The sequence below is a fragment of the Scyliorhinus canicula genome, chromosome 3 (assembly GCF_902713615.1).
Source record: "Scyliorhinus canicula chromosome 3, sScyCan1.1, whole genome shotgun sequence".
Taxonomy (NCBI): Eukaryota; Metazoa; Chordata; class Chondrichthyes; order Carcharhiniformes; family Scyliorhinidae; genus Scyliorhinus; species Scyliorhinus canicula.
In genome coordinates this window covers 48,360,532-48,369,538 of record NC_052148.1, presented here as the reverse complement: position 1 = coordinate 48,369,538, position 9,007 = coordinate 48,360,532, and the positions used below count along the sequence as shown (strand labels likewise).

Here is a 9,007-nt window from a genome sequence, read left to right as displayed (position 1 = left end):
GTCACAAGTAGGCTTACATTAACATTGCAATTAACTTACTGTGAAATTCCTCTAGTCGCCACACTCCAGCGCCTGTTCGGGTACACTGAGGGAGAATTCAGAATGTCCAGTCCACCTGACAAGCACATCTGTCGGGACTTAGGGGAGGAAACTGGAGCACCCGGAGGAAACCCACAGACATGGGGAGAACGTGCAGACTCCACACAGACAGTGACCCAAGGGGAATCGAACCCGGGTCCCTGGCGCTGTGAAGCAACAATGCTAACCACTGTGCTACCTTGCCACATTATGGAAATCTGCCAGCGACCAGGTTTAACTACATCAAGTGATCAATTACCCAGGGTTATCATATAGCAACACTACAATTGCTCTTAGGATCCCTATACTGGGGGTAGAAAAAAAATCACACTGCTTTCTCTTATTGGGCAGCACGGTAATACAGTGGTTAGCACTATCGCTTCACAGCTCTAGAGTCCCAGGTTTGATTCCCAGCTTGGGTCATTGCATATGTGGAGTCTGCACGTTCTCTCCGTTTATGCGTGGATTACCTCCGGGTGGTCCGGTTTCCTCCCACAGTCCAAAGATGTGCAGGTTAGGTGGATTGGTCATGCTAAATTGTCCTTAGTATCCCCCCCCCCAAAAGATAGGTGGAGTTGCAGGGTTATGGGGTGGAGGCATGGGTTTATGTAGGGTGCTCTTTCTGAGGGCCGGTGCAGACCCAATGGGCCAAAATGGCCTTCTTCTGCACTGTAAATTCTGTGATTCTTAAGCTTCATCTGCGGCAAAGCACATGTAATAGAACAGTACAGGCCCTTCGGCCCTCGATGTTGTGCCAAGCATTGTCCGAAACCAAGATCAAGCTATCCCACCCCATGTCATTCTGGTGTGCTCCAAGTGCCTATCTAATAACCGCTTGAAAGTTCCTAAAGTGTCCGACTCCACTATCACAGCAGGCAGTCCATTCCACACTCTAACCACTCTCTGAGTAAAGAACCTACCTCGGACATCCCTCATATATCTCCCACCCTGAACCTTATAGTTATGCCCCCCTGTAACAGCTACATCCATCATGGAGATCAAATTGTGATGACACTTAAAGTCAAACAGACCACCTGCTTTCACTGCTTAGAATCATAGAATTTACAGTGCAGGAGGCCATTCAGCCCAACAAGTCTCCACTGGCCCCTGAAAAGAGCACCTTATCCAAGCCCACACCTCCATCCTATCCCCGTAACCCAACCCAACCTTTTTGGTCACGAAGGGCAATTTAGCATGGCCACTCCACCCAACCTGGACTGTGGGCGGAAACCCTCGCTGACACGGAGAGGACATGGAAACTCCGCAGTGACCCTTGCCGGAAATCGAACCTGGGACCCTAGAGCTGTGAGGCAGCTGTGCCACCATGCCGTTATATTCATACATTAAGGATCAACAATTGACTGAGGATCCAAAAGGCAGGTAGCACATGGTGAACATGAATCTGGCACCACTTAAAATGAGGTTTAATTCCAAATGCCAGTGACTGCCACAGTTTACTGATGATCCCGTTCTTTGTATTTCAGGCAATTTGACCCAAGAAAGGTATCAAAACCAAACACCTACCCTCATCCAATATCCTTACAAATTGGAAATATTTTGAAGACACAAAAAACATCTGAATAATAAAATATGCAGGATTTGGGGGTGGGGAGGGGGTTGCAGTCCAACTAGCCCCCAGTGTGTAAAAAATTACAACCAATATCGGCCCTCTTTTTGTTATTTTCCTTTTTCCATTTGTGCAGAAGTCTGGAGAGGTTTTCTCAAAAATACTTGGGCTGTGCACTGCCGTTTTCCTTGAAGAATATCTCCCAACGGCCTCCGTACGAGATCCACAATATCCTTCAGAAAGGGGTTAAACAAACATTTAAATACACTAAACAGAATTTGTAAATGGCAAAAGGAGGGACAGGTGAAACAAAATAGAAAAGCAAATTCCTACGGATGCTGACCTGCTGAGATTGTCAAGTATTTTCTGCAGATGAAACAAAATCCCAAAGAGGCCTAATTTGGGCCTAGTTTCTCTTTCATCTTTTAGCCCCGATTATGTTTGTTTATCTGCGGGTCTCAGACTTTTTGCAGCACCAGTTCCATCATGAAGGTTCACTGTGGAACTCAGATTGCGCAGTGGGCTAGTCATCATGGACCCGCTCTTAAAATTAAAAAAAAGGTTCAATCAAGCACCAACCCTAATCTAACCTGATCCATGTCTGCTAAATATATAGTTTTAAAAAAGGTACCCAAAGTAAAGCTGGATTAATCCCCTCCGCCGACCGACTACCAAACTCAAGATTAAATTAAAGATTATGCACACAGACAGACACATACATGCAGCCCCATCGCCATTCTGGTTGAATCATCTCGGGCTCCTCAAACACAAGGGCTCCGATCATATAAGGAAAATATTCAAGTTCACCTGGGGAAGAATTTCACACACACTCAATCAATCAGACCAAAGAGACCGGGACTAACCCGTTCGCTTTTAAATCCATCTCCCCGTTTATATAAAAAGACGGACTTAACTCCTCTCAGACTAACCGCCATTCCGCCCACGCCTCAACCTGGCACTGCTGCCGCGCATGCGCCACACTGCAGACCAACTGTCCCAATCGAAGCACCGCCATCCGGCCCAACCCACCCCCACTGGGGGCGGCACCCACCGACGTCCATTGGTTCACCCGAACGTCAGTCAGCGAGCCCGCCCGCTGTACTGGACGGGCCGCCCTGTCAATCATAAGGAGGCGGGAATGAATTTTACAATTCAGTTCGGAACTTTCGTCAACCACCCCCTTCCCCCCCCTCACTGGGAAATTGTTTGAATTATTCAATTCATATTTTATTTTGTGCGGCGACGAGGTGTTTAATAAATGTTTTTGGAAAAGGGAGGGGAATTGAGGTGAAGTGAGGTGAATGTTGTCCACTGGGTGGAAGGCTGACTGGGACAGCCCAGCACAGTCCAGAGGTTGTGCAAATCTGTTTGACAGGCGGAGGCAGTCAGCAAGAGGATGGCCCTGCTCAGAGGTTAGTCAGTCTCTCACCATCAATCTTCATGTACTCACTCAGTCAAATAAATAAGGAAAACCTATTTTCCTTTGGCTGGCAGCGGGAAGTGGCACTTTTCAGCAGTATGAGTTGGTAATTCGAAAATGAATAAGTTACCCCCCGGGAGTAATCCAATTCACTCCTTGTACTTTGACCTGCTACAACTTCCACCCATGCTTTTATGGCGAGCCTCCGCCAAGTTTAAAGGAACTGCAGTGGGAACGGGTAACTTTTACGAGGTGGTTGGACTACGCATTTGAAACTTTTTGAAGTTTCAGGCGTGCTGGGTGGAGCGGCGCTGAAGGAAGGCTGGGCTGTTTGTGTAATACTGTTAAAGGCGCTCAGATAATAACAGTAAGAAGTCTTACAACACCAGGTTAAAGTCCAACAGGTTTGTTTCAAACACGAGCTTTCGGAGCACTGCTCCTTCCTCAGGTGAATCCTCGCCATTCACCTGAGGAAGGAGCTGCGCTCCGAAAGCTCGTGTTTGAAACAAACCTGTTGGACTTTAACCTGGTGTTGTAAGACTTCTTACTGTGCTCACCCCAGTCCAACGCCGGCATCTCCACATCTCAAATAATAAGTTCAGAAGATATAGGAGCAGAATTTGGCCATTTGCCAGTTGAGTCTGCCCCGCCATTCGATCATGGCTGATCTCATCCTGGCCTTAACTCCACCGCCCTACCAGTTCTCCATAACCCTTCAATCCATTACCAATTAAAAATCTGGCCAACTTCTCCTTACATTTACTCACTGTCCCAGCATCCATCCGCTTTGGGGTAGCGAATTCCACAGATACACAATCCTTTGGGAGAAGTAGTTTCTCCTCAACTCTGTTCTAAATATGCAGGGTGAACAACGTTAAGAAAGTGTTAAGTTTGTAATCGGAAAACACATTACAATGCTATGTAAGTGGGCGAGTTGTACTCTATTTTGTGGATGCCTTTCAATGAGCAAGCCAAGTGTGAGCATACTGAAGATCAGAGGTTTTGGACGTTGAGATGTTTTCTTGCTGGATGGTGAATTATTGAGACTATGCAAGAAGTGCAGCTTTAGTTTTGGACTTTTAGAGTGGAGAAGTCTTGCAAAATCAATGTCTGGTTTGGGAAGGGTGCAAACAGAAGCATTGTGAAATAGAATTTGACACTGAATCACATAAGGAGCTCGTCATGATATGCACTCATGCTCATAATGAGATACAGAAAGGCAGTGACAGACACCCAGTACAGCCAATCAATACACAGGACAGACAGGGGGCCGCACGGTAGCATGGTGGTTAGCATAAATGCTTCACAGCTCCAGGGTCCCAGGTTCGATTCCCGGCTGGGTCACTGTCTGTGTGGAGTCTGCACGTCCTCCCCGTGTGTACGTGGGTTTCCTCCGGGTGCTCCGGTTTCCTCCCACAGTCCAAAGATGTGCGGGTTAGGTGGATTGGCCATGCTAAATTGCCCGTAGTGTCCTAATAGTAAGGTTAAGGGGGGGGAGTTGTTGGGTTACGGGTATTGGGTGGATACGTGGGTTTGGGTGGGCTGATCATTGCTCGGCACAACATCGAGGGCCGAAGGGCCTGTTCTGTGCTGTACTGTTCTAATCTAAACACAACCAATCACCAGGCAGAAGACTAGAAGGTGGTCTCGCACTATAAAACACACGAGGCATCAACACTCTGCCTCTTTCCGCTGGTGACAACTGTAGTGACAGTCAGGGTGTATATATCAGTTATCAATTTCTACACGTGGCTCAGAGCTAGTCTGGTCTAGTTAGCTATAGTAAGCACGCTTAGATTAGTAGAGTGTCAAACCCACAGTGAACTGTGTGCACTGCTTAACAAGTTCAATAAAGCGTATTGAACTAACATCAAAGTTTGGAGTCTACTTTCAAGTACAACTGCATCCAGTTGCAGTCCGTGTTACCCCAGGGTGATTAACACGACAGAGCTATAGGGCAGGTGACCAAGACCTTGGGCAAAGAGAAAGGTTTTAAGCAGCATTCTTAAAGGAGAAAAGAAAACTGGAGACATTTGGGGAGGGAATTAGATTAGAGTTGTTGTTGAAGGCATAACTGCCATTCAGTGATGTCAAAACCCAGAAATGGAAGAGTGCAGACATCTCGGTGGGTTGAAAGAGGCTACAGAGGCAGGGAGGGGCAAAAGGAACCTGAAACAAAAGGTGAAAATTTAAAAATTGAAGTATTGTTCTTAGGAGGCAATATGTCAGGAGCAATAGATAAATGGGACTTGGTGCGACTTAGGATACAGGTAGCAGGGTCTTGAATGACCTTAAGTATATGAGGGTGTAGAAGATAAAAGTCTGGTCAAGTCGAGGGGTAACAAAGACACAGATGTGGGTTTCAGCAGCAAGTGAGCTGAAATGGAGCAGGGCGGAGTCAGGCAATGCTACAAGATGGAACTTTAGAGCAGCACGGTAGCATTGTGGATAGCGCAATTGCTTCACAGCTCCAAGGTCCCAGGTTTGATGCCGGCTTGGGTCATTGTCTGTGCGGAGTCTGCACATCCTCCCCGTGTGTGCGAGGGTTTCCTCCAGGTGCTCCGGTTTCCTCCCACAGTCCAAAGATGTGCGGGTTAGGTGGATTGGCCATGATAAATTGCCCTTAGTGTCCAGAATTGTCCTTAGTGTTGGGTGGGGTTACTGGATTATGGGGATAGGGTGGAGATGTTGACCTTGGGTAGGGTGCTCTTTCCAAGAGCCGGTGCAGACTCTGTGGGCCGAATGGCCTCCTTCTGCACTGTAAATTCTATGATAATTGGGGCACATGTGGTTGCGGGATCAGGTACCAATGAATGATCTAGTTCAGTATCAGACAGTCGCCGAGTCAGCGGCGAAAGGAGTTTTTGATGGTGGTTTCAGTCTATCCAATATTTAGTTGAAGGAAATTTCTGCTCGTCCAGTACTGAATGTCGGACCAGGTCTGACAATTTGTAGACAATGGCTGGGGTGGGGGGGTGGGGGGGGGGGGGGGGGGTAAATAGAAGTGGTTGTGTGGTAGAGGTGGGTGCCATCAGACTTCATATATGCCGTTAATCAGAAAGAGGAAAGGTTGACTTGTGCAGAAAAAAGTTGATAGTCATTTGGCAAAGGTGCATTGAGTGGGTAATTGATCCAGACAGGTCCAGCTGATAATGGTACATATTGTGGAACAAACGTATTTCCCAATATGTAACAACATAACTGAGATAACAGTGGCCATTATAAGTATTTCATTTTGTTATCTAGCTTCTGAGCACAAATGTTAGCATAGCATGGAACTTCACTTTACATTGGTGGTTACCATTTTAAGTCATTTGCCTCTTATCAAAAAGCATAATGTTTATCACTGATTATTGAAAATGCTGAATGTATGAATAAAATTGTTGCAATTCCCTCTCAAGATATTGCAGTTAACATTTGGTCTACTTTTTAACTGAAGTTGATGAGGTAATTTCTTTGCTAAACCAAAGTTCAACTGTTTGTTTATTCTACTCCCTCATCTTCCCCAGTTCCAAAAAAATGAACCAGTCAACAACTTCTGGTAGCTATCAAATTGAGTACTAAACTCCTGAGGTTAGATCTTTTTCTATGCTTGCAGTTTTTTAATAGTATAATGCTGGAGAGTCATTGCATCATAGACTGGTAGGACATTTCAGGAGTTGCATGGGTAAGGAAAAGAAGAAATCACAGCCTACGCAATTTAAATTTATTATCATGTGTACCGAGGTACAGTGAAAGTATTGTTCTGCGTATAGTCCAGGCAGATCGTTCCATACATGAAAAGCATAGGACATACGATAATTGCACAATGTTAATACATATATGTCGGGTGAAGCATACGGAGTATAGTGCTACACCAATAAAGCTGGTGTTGAGAGATCAGTTCAGTCCATAAGAGGGCCATTCAGGAATCTGGTAACAGCGGGGAAGAAACTGTTTTTCAATCTGTTAGCGCATGTGTGTTCTCAGACTTTTGTATCTTCTGCCCAATGGAAGAGGTTGGAAGAGATAATAACCTGTGTGGGAGGGGTATTTGATTATGCTGCCCACTTTCCCTCAGGCAGCGGGACGTGTAGACAGCGTCAATGAATGGGAGGAAGGTTTGTGTGATGGACTGGGCGGTGTTCACGACTCTCTGTAGTTTCCTACAGTCTTGAGTCGAACAGTTGCCGTACCAGGCTGTGTTGCGACCAGGTAGGATGCTTTCCATGGTGCATCTGTAAAAAGTGGTCAGAGTCAATGTGGACATGCTGACCTAGACATTTATTTTGAAAACCCCAATAGCTATCTAGTGAGCAATGTTTGAAGAGACCATCAGGAGTGAAGTAGGGAAAAATGAGAGTACAATTTTAGTTGGTTTTCCTTTTGTAGTGTAATCAACTATCAAATACAACCTGGAAAGAGTTAGCATATGGTGTTATAAGTAGGATTCCAAATACACTGTTAGGCTTTAACTTAGTCCTTGTGTTGACCTCTTGATCACTTCACTTGCTTCAACTCCTAATTTTACAAACATTACTGCCGCTTTTCCGGCACTAGAGAGTAGTTAGTCAGTCACTCATAAATGTTAAAGAAAGTACAGAAGCCAGAGATAGGAGTTGTTGCTGCACATTACAATTCTATGCTATCCTGAACATTTATATACACAGTACAAAATAATGATTTTTAATCTAAACGGGGAGCTCCCGACCTCAACCAAACCTCTAAAAATATTATTTCTTTGTAAACATTGATATAATAATAATCGCTTATTGTCACAAGTAGGCTTCAATGAAGTTACTGTGAAACGCCCCAAGTCGCCACATTCCAGCGCCTGTTCGGGGAGGCCGTTACGGAAATTGAAGCCGTGCTGCTGGCATTGTTCTGCATTACAAGCCAGCTGTTTAGCCCACTGTGCTAAACCAGCAAAATATAACAAGACTGTGAAATGCTTTAAATTTGTATTGGATCCTGAGAGTTGAACTTCTTGCCATGGTTATTTTAGACCCAGAAACAATCACATCAGATCACATTGTCTTGCAGAGCATCATTTGTTTGTTAATCACAGCTCAGTGACGTAGTTAGCCTGACCATCGCTGATACATAATCAACACTCTCAATCAGTCATCTAATTCATTTCCAAATAATGGTCTGGATTCTCCATTTCAGCGGCTACGTGCTGACACTGGAGTGGACCAAACTCATCTTGGAATAACGTGCCTCCGGATTTCTTGATTGGCACCCCATCCACCACCTTCAATATCCACTCCTTCGACCACCAAACCCACAGTGCCAGCAGTGTGTACCATCCACAAGATGCACTGCAGGAACTCACCAAGGCTCAGACAGCACCTTCCACACCCACAACATCAACCACCTAGAAGGAGAAGGGCAGCAGATACATGGGAACACCGTCACCTGCAAGCTCACCTCCAAGCCACACATCCTCCTGACTTGGAAATATATTGCTGTTCCTTCACTGTTGTTGGGTTAAAACACTGGCACTCTCTCTCTAATAACACTGCGGGTGTACCTCCACTTTCTCAAGGTCACTTAAGGATGGGCAATAAAAATGCTAGCCTAGCCATCAGTGCCTATGTCCCATGATTAAAGCGTTAAAAAAATGCTGGAAAATATCTATTTTCCAGTGCACTGCCCAGCTACAAGTGACTGCCTGGCTGATTAGGCTGCGAGTCACCCCTTTTATTTCATTTTTTCTTTAATTTACAGGGAACTGAAGGTTTTACTGCCCTTGAGTCCCATTCATTGCCCAATTTTTAACTTGGAAAGAAAGACTTGAATTTATATAGTGCCTTTCACAGCATCAAGACATCTTTGAGTGCCTTTACAACCAACAAAGTACTTGTTGATGCATAAGCATTGTCGTGTATGAAACTCTGTAGCCACTTTTCATGCAGCAAGGTGCCACAAACAGCAATGTGGCAATGGCCAAATAATCTGTT

General features: G+C 45.3%; 1 protein-coding gene and 1 non-coding gene across 2 annotated transcripts in view; one reads left to right on the top strand and one right to left on the bottom strand.

Moving 5' to 3' along the window:
- Window positions 1-2,098: 2,098 nt before the first annotated feature.
- Window positions 2,099-2,185, bottom strand: LOC119963956. The gene has a single exon (XR_005460213.1).
- Window positions 2,186-2,916: 731 nt separating this feature from the next.
- acaa2 (acetyl-CoA acyltransferase 2) overlaps window positions 2,917-9,007 on the top strand; it is a 62,985-nt gene continuing 56,894 nt past the window's right edge. The window contains exon 1 of the mRNA XM_038790506.1: window positions 2,917-3,057. The gene's annotated coding sequence lies outside the window, so the exon portion shown is untranslated. The remainder of the gene's footprint in view (window positions 3,058-9,007) is intronic.